The sequence below is a fragment of the Gopherus flavomarginatus genome, chromosome 5 (assembly GCF_025201925.1).
Source record: "Gopherus flavomarginatus isolate rGopFla2 chromosome 5, rGopFla2.mat.asm, whole genome shotgun sequence".
Lineage (NCBI taxonomy): Eukaryota > Metazoa > Chordata > Testudines > Testudinidae > Gopherus > Gopherus flavomarginatus.
In genome coordinates, this window is record NC_066621.1 from 118048291 (window position 1) to 118065317 (window position 17027).

A 17027-nucleotide genomic window follows, 5' to 3' on the forward strand; every position below is an offset into this window, starting at 1 on the left:
TCCCGGTACCACTCACCGGCACCGCGCAGAGGCGAAATCTATGGGCGCAGAGGCCTGGCACAGTCATCGTCAGCTCCTCTGTGGCCTTCACGTCACTCGTCCGCCTCTCCACACGCGGACAGCGCCTCCTACGGGGGTTCTGATGCACAGGCCCACCTGGACCATGGACCACCGCAATGGTCCTTTTGGACGCCTTGGGCCTACCACCAAGCCCAGGGCTAGCCATTGGGCCCAGCATGCTCCAGCCATTCGGAGCACCATGCACCAGAGGCCACAGTCAGCCGACCTCCCCCCTTGGGTACGGAGGAAGACCCTGCGCATCCCCTGGCACAGCAGGATGTCCCAGAGACGGAGGTCCCTCAGGATGAAGCTTCCGTACAAGAACCACTCCTCCCTGGGTTATCTTCTTCCTCTTCCCCGGAGGAGGCGGTAGCGGGCACATCATCATCGAGGCCCCCGCCGATTGATCTCCGGGCACATCAGGGCCTTCTGCGGCGTGTTGCCCAAAATATAAACCTTCCTGTAGAGGAAGTTCCTGAAGTGGAGGACCCAGTGTCAGCATACTTTCTGCAGAAGCACCGACCAGGGTGGCCCTCCCCTTCATCAAATCCATCCAAGCAAAGGCGGACACCATATGGCAGTCTCCGGCCTCCATCCCACCCACAGCCCGCGGAGTGGAAAGAAAATATATGATGCCATCCAAGGGGTATGAGTACCTCTACGTACACCCCGCCCCCTGCTTGTTGGTGGTACAATCAGTCAATGAGCGGGAGCGCCATGGCCAGCAAGCTCCTGCGCCAAAATCCAGAGAAGCCAGGCGCATGGACTTGCTGGGCCGCAAGATTTACTCTGCGGGAGGCCTTCAGCTCCGTGTGGCGAACCAGCAGGCCCTCTTGAGCCGATACAGCTACAACACCTGGGAGGCTGTCAGCAAGTTCACTGAATTAGTTCCCCAGGACTCACGCCAGGAATTTTCAGCTCTCCTGGAAGAGGGGAAGAGGGTCGCCAGGACCACACTGCAAGCGTCCTTAGATGCCACAGATTCGGCAGCCAGAACGCTGGCATCTGGTGTAGCCATGCGTCGAATATCATGGCTTCAGGCTTCCGGACTACCGCCCGAGTTGCAGTATACGATCCAAGACCTGCCATTCGACGGGCAGGGTCTTTTCTCTGAGAAAACAGATCCCAGGCTACAGAGTCTGAAGGATAACCGGGTTATCATGCGTTCATTGGGAATGCACACACCCCAGACTCAGAGACAGCCATTCCGCCCACAACCTCAGCGCCCTTAACCCCCACCTCGACACAGACAGGATTTTCCCCGGAGACGAGGCCGCCCGAACCGCAGACGTCAGTCGGGTCCTCAAGGGGGTAACAATTCTGGGTCCGCCAAACCACCGCAGGGACCCAAAGCAAACTTTTGAGGGTGCGCCCGAGAGCAGTATACCAATCCCCTCCCTGGATCCTCTTCATTTTCTCAACCGCCTCCACCCCTTCCTGCCGGTGTGGTCCCAACTGACCTCGGATCGTTGGGTCCTGCGCACGGTGGAGTTTGGATACCGTCTTCAGTTTATTTCTCCACCCCCTCCCATCCTCCCTCCTTGTCCCTCTTCAGGGACCTATCTCACGAGCAACTTATCATCCAGGAGGATCGCAAGCTCCTATTCATTGGAGCTATAGAGGAGGTGCCGGAGGAATTAAGGGGCAAGGGGTTTTATTCCCAGTATTTCTTAATCCCCAAGTCAAAAGGGGGCCTCCGATCCATCCTGGACCTGCGAGGACTGAACAAATTCATCAAAAAGTTCAAGTTCCGCATGGTATCCTTAGGAACCATCATTCCTTCCCTGGATCCCGGAGATTGGTACGCCGCTCTCGACATGAAGGACGCATACTTCCACATTGCAATTTTTCCTCCGCACAGGAGGTATCTGCGCTTTGTGGTAAATTAGGATCACTACCAATTTACTGTCCTCCCCTTTGGTCTCCTCTCAGCCCCTCGGGTATTCACCAAATGTATGGCGGTCGTCGCTGCTTCCCTGTGCTGTCATCGTTTTCACGTCTTCCCTTACCTCGACGACTGGCTTATCCGAGGCACTTCGGAGGCGCAGGTGATCGGCCACGTCGCCATCATCAGGGAGCTGTTTGTGAGTCTAGGCTTGACCATCAACCCAGACAAGTCCACTCTGGTGCCTACACAGAGGACAGAGTTAATCGGGGCAATGCTGGACTCCAACCTTGCGACAGCCAGTTTACCCCTGCACCGGTTCCAAGTCATAGTTTCCCTGGTCAAAGGTCTACAAGCCTTTCCGACCACTTCTGCTCGAACTTGCCTCGCTCTCCTGGGGCACATGGCGGCATGCACCTTCGTCACGAGGCATGCAAGACTGCACATGCGCCCGCTGCAGACCTGGCTCGCGTCGGTCTATTGGTCAGGCAGGGACACCATAGACACAATCATAACGATTCCACCGAATGTTCTAGGCTCCCTCGGCTGGTGGACGACGTCCTCCCAAGTGTGTGCGGGCCTACCGTTTCACACCCCCCAGCCCTCCGTGTCCCTGACAACGGACGCGTCATCGCTGGGCTGGGGTGCCCACCTGGGGACCCTGCGCACACAGGGTCTCTGGTCGCCAAGGGAGCTAATGCTCCACATCAATGTGCACGAGCTGCGGGCAGTCCGATTGGCATGCCAAACGTTTCAACGCCATTTACACGGCCGTTGTGTTGCGGTGTTCACAGACAACACAACGGCCATGTATTACATCAACAAGCAGGGTGGGACTCGGTCCTCCCCGCTGTGTCAGGAAGCAATATGCCTGTGGGACTTTTGTATAGCCTACTCTATACATCTAGTGGCCTCCTTTCTCCCAGGAGTACGGAACACCCTCGTGGATCACCTGAGCAGATCCTTTCTATCTCACGAGTGGTCCATCCGCCCGGACGTCCTTTATTCGATTTTCCGGAGGTGGAGGTTTCCCCGAATAGACCTGTTTGCCTCCAGATCGAACAGGAAATGCCAGGTGTTCTGCTCTCTACAGGGTCATTCCCCGGGCTCCCTGTCGGACGCGTTCCTGATCCCGTGGACGGGACGTCTTTGTTACGCCTTTCCACCCTTTCCTCTCGTCCACCAAGTCCTAATCAAGATCCGGAGAGACAGAGCCCGCCTCATCCTGATCGCTCCGGCTTGGCCGCGGCAGCCCTGGTACACCATGCTGCTTGACCTGTCCCTGGCAGACCCAATTCCCCTGCCTCTTTGGCCGGATCTGATCACGCAAGACTTCGGCAGGATGCGTCATCCGGACCTACAGTCCCTCCATCTGACTGCATGGCTCCTGGCTGGTTAAGCCAGTCGGAGTTGCGCTGTTCCGCAGCAGTACAACAAGTGTTGCTGGGCAGCAGGAAGCCTTCCACGCGTTCAACCTACCTCGCGAAATGGAAGCGCTTCTGCCACTGGTGCAACCAGCACGGCCATTCTCCACATTCCGTAGTAGTCCCTACTATTCTGGACTATGTGTGGTCTCTCAAGCAGCAGGGATTGGCGATCTCCTCTCTACGGGTATATCTCGCGGCTATATCCACCTTCCATCCAGGCGAGGCTGGCAAGTCAGTTTTTTCCCACCCTATTGTGTCAAGATTCATCAAGGGCTTGGAGCGACTATACCCTCAGGTCAAACGGCCTACCCCTACTTGGGACCTGAACCTTGTCTTAACCAGGCTCATGGCGCCCCCCTTCGAACCTTTAGCCACATGCTCGCTGCTGTACCTGTCCTGGAAAGTGGCCTTCCTAGTCGCTATCACCTCGGCTAGACGAGTCTCGGAGCTTCGGGCACTGTCTGTGGACCCTCCATATACTGTATTCCATAAGGACAAGGTACAGCTGTGACCACACCCGGTGTTCCTCCCTAAGGTCGTCTCCGCCTTTCATGTTAACCAGGACATCTTCCTGCCAGTCTTTTGCCCAAAGCCACATTCCTCCAGATGGGAGCAACAGCTCCATTCTTTAGATGTCCGAAGGGCTCTCGCTTTCTACATTGAGAGGACCAAACCCTTCCGCCGTTCACCTCAATTGTTTGTGGCAGTGGCGGAATGCATGAAGGGCATGGCAGTCTCCTCCCAGCGTATCACATCCTGGGTGACATCCTGCATTCGGGCATGTTACGACTTGGCCCATGTTCCGACGGGTCCTCTTACCGCCCATTCTACCCGGGCTCAAGCTTCATCTGCGGCGTTTTTGGCCCATGTCCCCATACAGGAAATCTGCCGCGCGGCCACCTGATCTTCCGTACACACCTTTGCATCACACTATGCACTGGTCCAGCAGGCTAGAGACGATGCCGCCTTCAGCGCAGCGGTTTTACATTCCGCAACGTCTCGCTCCAACCCCACCGCCTAGGTAAGGCTTGGGAATCACCTAATTGGAATGGATATGAGCAAGCACTCGAAGAAGAAAGGACGGTTACTCACCTTTGTAACTGTTGTTCTTCGAGATGTGTTGCTCATATCCATTCCACACCCGCCCTCCTTCCCCACTGTTGGAGTAGCCGGCAAGAAGGAACTGAGGAGCGGGCAGGCCAGCAGGGGTGTATATCAGGCGCCATACCGGCACCACTCCAGGGGATGGCCTGCCGGCTCACCGAGTGTTGCTAGGGTAAAAAGTCTCCGACGAACGTGCACGCAGCGCGTGCACACCTAACTGGAATGGATATGAGCAACACATCTCGAAGAACATAGTTACAAAGGTGAGTAACCGTCTTATCTTTCTTGAATTGTGGACACCAGAACTGGACACAGTATTTCAGCAGCAGTTGCAGCAGTGCCAAATACAGAGGTAAAGTGACCTCTCTGCTACTTGAGAGTTTCCTGCTTATGCATCCCAGGATCATATTAGCTCTTTTAGTCACCTCATCACATTGGGAGCTCACGTTCAGCTAATTATCCACCATGACCCCCAGATCTTTTTCACAGTCACTCCTTCCCAGGAGAAAATCCCATATTTTGGAAGTATGGCCTTTGTTTTGTTCCTAGATCTATCCATTTCCATTTAACCATATTAAAACACACATTGTTTGTTTGCGCCCAGCTTATCAAGTGATCCAGATTGCTCTGTCTTCATTATTTATCCTGCCCCCACCCAATTTGTGTCACCTAAAAACTTTATCAGTGATTTTGTTTTCTTCCAAATCAATAAAAATGTTAAATAGCATAGGGCCAAGAACCGATCCCAGTGGGACCCTGTTGGAAACACATCAACTTGATGATGATTCTCTGTTTACAGTTACAATTTGAGACCTGTAAATTAGCCAGTTTTTAATCCACTTATTGTGTGCCATGTTAATTTTATAATTCTATCAATATATGTAATTATACAGAATCATAAATATCAGAGATGGAAAAGTTCTATTAAAACAGGGCTTTTCAACGTTTTCTGTACTTTGACCTCATGTTACAACAGAAAACATTTTATGACCTTCCTTTTAACCTTAGGAAAGTGGTCACAATCCCCAAAATGTGTTTGCAACATCTATGTTCATGTATGAAAACAGGCAGTCTTTCATTGCTAATGCAGGATTGTTCCCTACAAAAGAATTTGCTAGTGCTTTGTCCAGTTTAGTTTTAGTTTTCAATATCCCTAGAGAAAGGTCCTTCACTGCTTCCTTTGGTTGCAAGTCTGTTGATCCTCCTAATGCTTCTCACTGAGAGTTTTCCTAACAGTAATCTTAATTTTTCCCTGTCTTAAATTCATCTCATTACTCCTGGTTATATTCACTTGTATCACCCTACATCATTCCTCTCCCTCCTGGATGCCAGCACCATTCACCATTATATAGTGTTATATATTTGTTATATAGAATCAGCAGCCTAGTCTCACAATTGAGGGGTCCAGGCTGCAACTCCATGATCTCAGAGGGCATGGTGGAAACAATTTATTCTCAGATTTTCCTGTTGATGTAAATAGAGCTGCTGCTCCAAGCAAGGACTGTGGGATCAAGCTCTTAGATTGTGAACTCTTCAGATCAGGGTACGGACACATTTTCTTTTGTCTCCAAAGGATTGAGCATACTTATGCCACTATTGAAATAATAACTATAGCAGACACCTCCTTTGTAGATAGCATCTCTTGCCATGGGATGTTTCCAAAAGGGCTGGAGGTCTCAACCATATGAGTTTCTGCTACTGCTTTCCCTTCCCCACCTGCAGTCTGGAATTCAATTATGGGCCAGCCAGGCTTTGGGCAGGGTTGCTGATTTGTAGGGATTCCACAAGCTTAGTTTAGGACACATGTTACATCTTGCGCTGTGACTCCAGAAATTGGAGTGTTATGTGATTTGGTTTTTTGTAAAATCCCTTTCAGAGATCAGTAGCTTGCTTCAGGTTATAAATAAAGATTCTTAGTATTGCTGTGATCCAGTTGATTTGTTTTGTTTCTCTTTCTCTATGGCAGGTGTTCTCTTTCCTCCCCTTCCCCTCAGTCATGTAGTTTATTGTATGTCCAGGTTCCGTGCCCCCCTCTGAGGAATGCTACTTGTGGCAGCAAGGTGAGTAAGGGGACAAAGGTTTTTTTAGAAGTAAGTGTCAGTAAAATAATAAAACAAGGAAACTTTATGCAATGCAATGATCCTGCTTCCAGCGCAGCAGGAGCTGACACCCACCTCAGGGAGCTGGTGCTGAGTCCCACGATGAGGCTAAGGCCTGGTCAACACACACAATTTAAATTGCCATAGCTGTGATACTTAAGGATGTGAAAAATCCACATCCCTGAGCGCCATAGCTCTGCTGACCTATCCCCTGGTGTGGACACAGCTAGGTCAACAAAACAATGCTTCCATCGACCTAGCTACTGTTGTTATGGGGAGGTGATGTTCCTACAGCAACAGAAAAACTCCTTCCATCACTGAAGGTTGAATCTACATATGGGCGTATGCTGACAGCTATGGCACTATAGTGTAGATGTGGCCTTAGCTACGCCACTTTAACTCTGTTGGGATTGTTAAAGTGGTACAACTCCCATTGTGGATGTAGTTTTACTGGTATAAAGATGCTTTTACCGGTATAGTTACCTCTGTACAGGAAGGGGAATAACTACTGGTATAAATCACCTTTATACCAACTGCAGCCACACTGGGGATTGTACCAGTATAACTATTTTAGTAAAAATCCACACCACTAATTGATGTGGTTATACTGATAAACCTTTCATTTGTAGACCAGGCCTTAGTGAAGCAGGAACTTGAAAGATCATAGTCTGTAGAAGGGAGCAGAAACATCGTCATGGCTCAGGGGGAATCGAAAGCCCAGAGCCAAGTCCCAGTGTTACACTTAAGTGTTTAGTGTAGACAAACCCTTTGTCGGCAAAACTTTTGTGGGTCAGAGAGACACCCCTGACCTACACAAATTGCACCGACAAAAGCACTGGTGTGCACAGTGCTATGTCAGCGGGAAATGCTCTCCCGCCAACATAGTTACCTCCACTCATTGGAGGTGGTTTAATCGAGCCAGTGGGAGAGGTCTCTCACGTCGGCATAGAGCAGCTACATTTGAGGCCTTACAGTGGTGCAGCCACAGTGGTACAGCTGTGCCGCTGTAAGGTCCGTAGTGTAGACACAGCCTTAGAAAGAGTTAGGAGACTGGAGGCATCTGGAAAGATGTGGGAGGTCCAAAAGCTCAGTCTGGGCACACGTGTTCAGAAGGCTGAAAGAGCAATTTGAGCTGTAGAAACGGAGTTTTACTGAACTAAGGTAGAATGTGAAGGAGACAAGGCATTATAATGAAATCTGTCTGAGGATCCTCTTGGACCTGTTCCATGGTATCACACCAACCTCACTATGTGGCTTTAAGCTTCAGTCCCCCACTTCAGATCTCTTTCCTTTCTCTTTGAACACTTTTTTTTTTTTTGTCCCTTTGGAAATAAAGCTTCATTTAATCATAATGACAAGGGTGGAATGATGGATGTGAGGTGGAAGAGAATTCCACAGCTGGGAGGAGCATATGGCTAAAACATCTTCAAAGCTAAAGGTCCTGGAACAGTAGACACTACAAAACCGGCACTGGCTCATCTCACAACCTGGTAATTGTGAGAAAACAAGGAAGCCTCTTATTTAAAAAGGGGCAAGACCACTTGAAGTCTTCTGTGGAAGAAGTGTCATCTTGCAACCAGTGTCTTGTTGATATAGGTATTTGATGCCTCCTATCACCATCGTATCTGAGCAGCTCAACTACTGTGCCATTTATCACTGTGAAAACCTTTTTGGAGGAGAGAGATATTCTGAATGTTTAGTAACTGTGAGGAGAAGAGAATTTTGGTTGCTTCCTGGAGAATCTATGGACCACAAGCCCAGCTCCGCAGTGGTCCTGGCCTGCCAGTTGTAATGCAGTGTACTGTCAGCTGTGATGCACAGAGCAGAATTACAGATGTTTTTCAGGAAGATGGAACAGAAACTTAAAAAGGGAGAGTGAAATACAGGAAAAGGGAATCAGATATTGCATGGAAACCAAAAGCTAAGTTAAGGACAGCCAGAAGAATGTGAAAAAGCTAAAGTAACCATAGTTAGTACAGGTCAAAGGGGAATGTAGGTGATACTTTCTGTAGGACAGAACTGAAAGCATTGTAGTGTCATATAGACAGAAAAGATAATAAAGAGGCTAACTTGGAACCCTTGCAGGACCTATGTAGTTACATTTCCTGCCTTTAACCTTAGTCCAACATGCTAACAGTACCGAGATGGCTAGTGAAAGGTCTGCAAGTGCAACACATTGACCTTCCTAGACAGCTGTATCTTCATGACAACATTACGAAAGATGCTCAGAAAAGTTTTAGTTCAGGTACTTATTGATAAATGTACCACCTAGCTCAAAGGCTTAGCAGTGGAGCATATGAAACCTTTATCTCTTTTAAGTCACTGATTTTGAATTCATCCAGTAGTGACTAAAAAAGATTGCCAGCTTGCAGATCTCCAGTAGATTTTAAGACAATTGCTCACAGTGTTATGTTCTTAGTGGACAAATGTATACCACACAATTATTAATCGCCAACAATGTGCTTGGTTCTGTCTAAGACAGGAAATACAGACAGCCACTGCCTAGGCTAGCTTACCATTTAAAGAGTAATATTGAATATGAAAACAAAAAATACTGTTGCCATTGGAACTGATTAATACTTGTGTTGGTAGCATTGGGAGACAAAAGGACTGAATGAGCTGTGGAGGTGGTTGTGTGGTGAACTGGAAATAGCAATGCTGACTCACCTTTGCCTGGTACTTTGAGATCTATGTATGTAAAGTGCTATAGATAAGTTGTGTCTTTAGATTTTCCCTAGATGTAACTGTATTTTTCAGGCTGAATTTATTTTTAGCCCTGTATTTTCAACCTCTTCTTGTTTATAATTCTTGGTCTTGCTGCTATTCACAATTTCCCAGTTAGATTTAATGTAATGTGCTGTCTCCTATTTCTAGAGCATTAATGAAGAAGTTAAATAAGACTGGACCTTGCACTCAAGCCATGTGGCTCTCTACTGAACTTCTTGCCCTATCCCACCATGTTGTAATTTATTATTAATTATTTTTATTATAGTAGCCCTTAAGTGCCCTAGTCATAGATCAAGACCCCATTGTGCTGGGCCCTATTCAAACACAGAACAAAGACTGTTCCTGCCCCAAATGGCTTAGTCATTGCTCTCTTGGCCTTTCATCTAATTTGAGCACATCTAATGGTGTGCTCAGAATTATTGTCAGTTCCGTGAGAACAGGTAAGATTTTTTTGTGACGCTATATAAAGTGAAGTCCAGCTCTGTCGCACTGTGTTCCCTTGTGAAGGTGATCACTCACTTCATGAGCCTCCTAGGGGGCTGGTTAGAACAAAGCAGGCTGTCTTCTTTCCTAGTGCCCCCTGTTAAGTTGTTCCTGCACAGCAGTAGTCTGCCCTTTCAATGACAGCCCTCTGGCCAAGTCATGAATTGTGTCCACCCCTTTCAGGGTACACAGAGTCCAACAAAGGATACCTTTAGTGTCAGGCAAAGAGGTTCCAGGCCACACTGGGCCAAGGTCCCAGAGTCATGACCCTCTGGGTTATAGAGTCTTGCTAGTCCATATTTCTTTGTACCTAGTGTAGACTTTTTGCCTTCAGCCCTATCTGGGGATTGGTAGGGGAACCCAGGCCTTCCCTCTCCACCAGGTCCTAATCCAGGGCCATGTGGTAGGCAGCAAGGTCCTGCACCCTAATGGGTGTGCCGCTGCTCCCCTTCATTGCTTCCCACCAGTCTCCTCTCACAGAAGGGCAAAGCAAAGACATGTAAGCAAAATAAATCAAAAGATAAATCCCAGATCTTGCAGCTATCCAAAGTCTCTTTTCCCTCAGCAGATCAGGTAGGTTCTTAATAGTCAGGAGCCCCAGGCAGCTGGCCCTTCCATAGTAATCCCTCAGAGGAGCTAAGAGTGTTGGCCTGCTTGCCTCCACTGACTGACTACAATTGAGTTGCTCTGCTCCCCCTTTAAACTCCTCCTCCAGTGCCTGCATGCATTGCAAGTGGGGCTGCCAACGCCCAAAGTAGCTCTTTAAGCCATTCTTTTCCAGTGCAGGATTTGTACACCCCATCACATCCCTTCATATGCTAATTCAGTAATTCTGTTTTATTATATGTATTTTACTGTAGTTTCTGAAGGCCTCAGGAAGGATCAAGGCTCAGTTTTGCTAGATGCTATACCAAATGCAGACTAAAAGAACAGCTGCTGCCTTGGAGTGTCTACAATTTAATAAAGGGTGAAGAAGGTATGAAGACAGACATGAGGAAAAGAAATGAAAGAGGCATTGTGGTTGGTGTCACTGAATGATTGACTATTACAATTCAATGATTGTAGTATGTGCAGAGATGCATATTACCAGTGCCTTGAACAAAGATGACACTGAGGCAGTTGTCTGCTGTGCTCCCAGTCACAGGGGATCATGGACATCACTGACCCATGTACACAGTGGATATGAGATGAAAAAGGAAATTGCCACAGGGGCAGCTAGAATTTGGTTGGTTGCCACTAGTTTCATCCTTTGTCCCTTGGTGTCGTTCCCTCTGCACTCCACCCCCCCCCCCAAAAGAAGTAGGTACAGTATAACTTGAGAGTTACAAACACCAGAGTTATGACTGACTGGTCAACCACACACCTCATTTGGAACCAAAAGTATACAATCAGGCAGCAGCAGAGACCAAAAAACCAAAACCACAAATACAGTACTGTGTTGTGTTAAACGTAAACTACTAAAAAATAAAGAGAAACCAGCATTTTTCTTCTGCATAGTAAAGTTTCAAAGCTGTATTAAGTCAATGTTTAGCTGTAAACTTTTGAAAGAACAACCATAACATTTTGTTGAGTTATGACCATTTCAGAGTTATAACAACCTCCATTCCCGAGGTGTTCGTAACTCTGAGGTTCTATTGTATTTAAAAGAAGGAGGGAAAAAAAAAAGGTAGGTGTTTCAAAATCATAAAGGAATTACATGAGCTGGAAAGGACCTGGCATTCATTACTGAGGTATAGACAAAGCATGTTACAGGGGGACTGTCAAATGCACAGCGTGAACACCACCTGCCCCCAGTGTTTCTGTTCTTGTATCTTTAATTTTGTCTCCTTTTTTGCCCCAGCTTAACTGTTTGGTGTGGGAGGTGTGTTGCCTTTGTGTCATAGAACATCTATGTAACCCCCCCCCCCCCCCCCGCAAAAAAATGCCTTCTAGTGAGTGACTTAGAGCTCAATCTGTTCAGCTTAGCACTGAGGTTGAGAGGTGACTTCATTATGGTGTAGAAGTTCTTTCATGGGGAGAAAAGGCTGGGTACTAATAGTCTCTCTCTCTAATCTAGCAGAGAAAAGCATTACAAGAACCAATGGCTGGAAGCTCAAGTCAGACAAATTCTAATTATAAACTAGGCACAAATATTTAACTGTCATGGTGATTAACCAATGGAACAACCTACCCAGGAAGTAGTGGATTCTCAATTTCTTGATGTCTTCATATCTAGACTGGATGTCTTTCTGGAAGGTATGCTTTAGTCAAACCTGTGTTACTGGATTCAACACAGGGGTAAATGGGTGACATTCTATGGTCTGCTTGATAGTGGAGGTCAGATTAGATGGTCAAATAATTTTTTGGCTCTGAAATGTATGAAGCAGGTTGTCTTTTGTCTTGCTATCTTTCCACTCTGATGTGTGAGAAGAGAGATGCAATGAAAGGTGTGTAGCATTACAGTTCCCGGCAGTATAATCTGGGCAAAAAACCCAGAAGATGATAATTGTGCCAAAGGGCTGCAAGCATGGAATCAGCAATTGGTGAGACAAGGAGAAAGGCAAGAATTTTGTTTATGCAAATAAACATACATCTCTTACCGCATTTGTATGTAACCTCACAGGACTGAACACAATGTGGCAATGTGTTGCTGATGTGCAATTTTGAGGCACCCAACTATCTCCTGGTTCAAGATTCCTTAACAGTTAGGATGCCCCCCTTTTCCTGCTACGCAAAAGTGAAGCAGGAATTCCTCCTGGTTCTATGCAGAATCTATCAGTATTGAGTCAACTTCAGGAGCTCTATCTCAGCTCTTTAGTTCAGTTGTGTATTCTGTGTGGATTCTCCCCTAGACTAAAGCAAGTAGGGAATTGGTGGGCTTGCTATCGCCTTGGCAGGACATCTGATGAAATAAAGTACTTATAACTTCCTTGCATTTTATTGCCTATAATCAGGAATTGATTCCACTTCCCCTGGTGTGACATAAGGAAAGATGTCTCCCTGCAGAAGTGCTCCACTGGTGACCCCTGGTTTGATATGGAAATGAAAGGGGCAGGTGGCAGGTGTCTTCCTGTGGAAGAGCTCTGCTGCATCCAGCTTCTGACAGGAGATGATGTGGCTGGAGAGAGTGTTGTTCACACTGGTATGATGGTCTCTAATAATGAGAGGGCAATAACCAGCTTTAAAATGTACCAAACTGCATCTCCTGGCATGCTTCAAAATAAATGTAAAATTCCTGCACCGATGGGGCAGTTCCCTATGCCAGCTTAATCACAGGTCCTGGAAATGGCACTGACATCTAGTGCTAGCAGCTGTCTTTGTTGTCCGGAATGATGTAGTCTAGTCCTTGGTACTGGAAGTTCTGCTATTAATACCCTGAGCTGAGGCCACGTGCACTGAGCTGGCCCCTGGGCAGAGCTGAAGTCTAAGAATTCCCACTCTCTCACCTTTGGCTGCACCAGAGACTAAGCCAAGAGCAGGAAAAGCTAGAAGAAACCTGATCATTCATCTGTCATGGGCAGCCTATCCAAAGAGAGTTCTGGGATGGCTTTCCCGCAGAAACCTGTATGGAGCACTTTGTACATATCACAAGTGTTTTGTGTGGTCATGGAGTTTCCCTATTAACGGGGCTTGAACTCCAGACTGTTAGGACTTTTTGTTTGTTTGGTAATGGTGTAAACAAGGAAAACTCATGTCTGTGTCCCTTAGTCTAAAAATATGCTGTGTACTCTCTGAGCCAAGCTCTCAGAGAATCTTTGTTCAGATTGTAGAAACTGGAAATAAAAGCAATATTCAAAATCAAGAGTTTTATGTGATGTAAAGTAAGCAGACCTGCAATGGAATGAGGAGGTTCACTGACGTCTAAATGAACTCATGCAATCATGCCTCAATGAATACGTATTTCTTTGCCTGTTCGCTTTCTCCTATATAGATCCAAGTAATAATAATGTACAACTCAACTGAGAAGTCTGCAGGGGAGATTACTCTTTGTCCATTCAAGTCACAGCTTCTTGACTCCAGGAAAAGAGGTTTGCCGGGCCAACCCCACTTTACCAGGCTCATACCATTGCTCCTTGTTTTGCAGTGGTCTTGCTGTTTGCTGGCTTGCCATGATTTCATTTCCCTATTCTTGTTATGCACCCAATTTGTAATTTGAAACATTAAATACAAGTGGCTCTCAAGTAGCTGTTCACCTGAATCACCATGTTAAATCTGGCCCAAGTCAACAGGAGCCATCTTTGAAATGAGCTGGTAATGTCAGGTCAGTGTTTAGTAGACATGTTTATTTCACTGTGAGCACTGATTAGTCTGGTTTTCAGCAGTTTCTGTAGGGAGCCCAAGGTTCAGATTGGCCTGGAGATTGAATTCCTCTATCACATGTGATGTTGGTCTCTAAAAGCCGAGGTTGAGGCCATCTGTGAGGAGAGACATGTAGGAAATTCCCCTGTGCATCAGCTGCTGTAGGTATAAATTATAGGACTTTGGCTGTCGCATCAATCCAGCACAGAAATCATGAGGCACTTTAAAAGAATCAGAAAAATACTTTGGATAATATTTGATGTGTTCTTTCTGAAACGGAATCATTTCAAAAGGCTCTTGATGTTTTTGTTTCTATAGGCAAACTGTACCTCTTGTAAACGGGATGAGCAGCAGAGGCACAGTGTGGGTGTGACAGTGAAGTGGTCCTGATGGAACCCATTGGCCAGCATGGGGCTTGCTGAGATTGCAGCACTCCTGCAGGGTACTTTTCTTAAGAATCCTATTTCTCGGAGTCCATGTCAATTAAGAATTTCTCAGTTCATTTGCAGTGTGTGGCTTGGGATGAATGTTGGACATTCTCTTCTCTTTGCAAACAAAAAGAGGGAGCTAACTCTTTAGACAATCTCTGTTTAGGAATGTATTGCTTTGACTTAATAAATATTGTCAGTGTTGTGACAAAAGTATACTGTCAAACTTAGAAAAATAAGTGGTTCCTTGTTCCACCTCCACCCCCACATGTGCATTTCTGTTTGTGAAGTGTCTCAGCTGATAAACAGTGGTTTTCTTTAAATACAGAAGTTGTTTAATTTGATCCACTTCTATTTACTTATTTGGTTTTAAACCAGAAGCGTCAAGGATGTCAGCTAGGTTGGGAACTGCTCTTAGAATAGCAGTTGAATAGTTTGTGGCAGAGCCAGCAATAGAGATGTCCACATATTTTTGTGTGGCCCACAAAAATAGTGGCTTTCATTTATTCTTTGACCTTTATCAACATCTCTTATAAATCATTTATTTTAATTATAAAATGTACCTATTATCACTTGGGGGCTCATGTACACAACTAAAAACATGCATAGAAATTGACCCAATGCCAACTCAAGGACTGAACACTCCCATTTAAACAAACTGGTATGTCAAATCCAGAGCAGTGTCAGGATACTCCACACCAGGATCTAGCAATTTCACACTGCAGGCAAATAGTTGACAAAGACTCTCTCTAGTGATAAGCAATATGGAGGGTTTCTAAATGCCACAGTGAGTTAGACAGTGTTGGATGTAAAAGTGCTATTTCTAAAGGCAAGAACAAGGGAAGATCTCTTTAGGAAGATGCATTTGGAATGTGCAAAACACAAGCATTTGGATATTTTAAAATAAAGTTATTGATGGGAAAGCTACATTAAGGTAGGAGTCATCTAGTTCCTTCTTACCTGGGGACTATGCATGTGTCCCCTACAATTCCCTAGGATTTTCTTGGGACCTGGATTACTTCCTGTGGGAAAATTTAAAAAGTTCCCCTTTACCCCCAATCTGGCCAAATCTAGGAATTAAGTGTCTTTAATACCAAGAACTACATGGTGAATTTCCTGGGAGTTAGACCAATGCAGTGACCCAAAGGATACACAGAACCATAGCAAAAAAGACCTGTTAGCTCACCAAGTCGATTTCCCTGCCAGTGCAGGACTAAGATATTCTAGGTGGAGCTGGCAGTGACATCTTTAGTTTAGGCTGCCTGACACTTTCCATTATAACACCTTTCCTTCAGTTGCTTATAATTTTGCCAAACTTTTACTGTTCAGGCTAAAATTTTCCATGCCAGATGCCTGCCTCAGACTGATATTTTCTGGAAAGTTTCAGCAAAAATGGTTGAGCCATTTCTTACAACTGTCTCAGTGAGATGCGTTAGCACCTCTGTGGTTTGGAGTAGGGACTTGAAATTTAGCAGGAAGATTACCTTAGGGTCAGACAAATACCCTTTTCTGTTCAAGTAAAAATTAACACATTTGGTGTCTGAAAAAATTGCTGCATGCACATGTTTAGGAGAGATTTGTTAGAGGCTGGCAGCTAAATTATCTGAAGATTTCACCTGGACTGAAACACAGTAGCTTTCAACCTTTCCAGACTTCTGTACTTCTTTCAGGAGTCTGATTTGTCTTGCATACCCCAAGTGTCACCTCACTTAAAAACTACTTGCTTACAAAATCAGACATAAAAATACTAAAGTGTCACTACACTATTGCTGACTTTCTCATTTTTCCAAATAATTATAAAATAAATCAATTGAAATATAAATATTGTACTGACATTGTGTATTGTACGTAGAGCAGTATAAACACGTCATTGTATGAAATTTGAGTTTGTACTGACTTCGCTAGTGCTTTTTATGTAGCCTGTTGTAAAACTAAGCAAATATCTAGAAGACCTCTGTGTACTTGCAGGGATACATGTAGCCCTGGTTGAGAACCACTGCTGTAGAGCAGAATGGTTGGGACTGAGCAGATCTTTCCCTTCAATTACTTCTCCTAGCTGGCAAGTGTCACTGTGGTGCCAGACACCAGACTTGAGGAGAGTGTGAAAATGGCTTGACTGTAATGCAGAGGGAGTAGGAAGCAGAGGGGGAATGGGGCAGGCTGGGGGGAGTATGGGGCAGAGGGGTCTATAATTGCTTGGGAACACTTGCCTTCAGAACCTGGAATAGAACCAGAACTCCCTGTCAGCTCTACATTTCTATGATTCTTGAATCCCAACATTCCTCTGCTGTCTAGCAACCTATGGCAAAGTGTGCCTCATCGCCCTGTAGCAGCTGTTCCTCACAGAGGATAACCATCGACTCAAATGGTAGATTGAAAAAAGTTTCCAGCATTGCAGATGACCCACACAGAGGTCAGTATGGTTCCACATGAAGGAATTTCTGTCTTTTCAGTTTCCTTTTCATAAACACTTTAAAAGAGTATTAAGGCTACAAAGTCCAAACACTGAAAGTTGGGAAATGGCACATTAATGTTG

At 46.0% G+C, this 17027-nt stretch overlaps 1 protein-coding gene across 7 annotated transcripts in view; it reads left to right on the forward strand.

Moving 5' to 3' along the window:
• GPATCH2L (G-patch domain containing 2 like) overlaps positions 1-13562 on the forward strand; it is a 57694-nt gene extending 44132 nt beyond the window's left edge. For all 7 annotated transcript variants that reach the window (XM_050955711.1, XM_050955710.1, XM_050955713.1 and 4 more), the window contains exon 12: positions 6443-13562. The gene's annotated coding sequence lies outside the window, so the exon portion shown is untranslated. The remainder of the gene's footprint in view (positions 1-6442) is intronic.
• The last annotated feature ends 3465 nt before the right edge of the window (positions 13563-17027 follow it).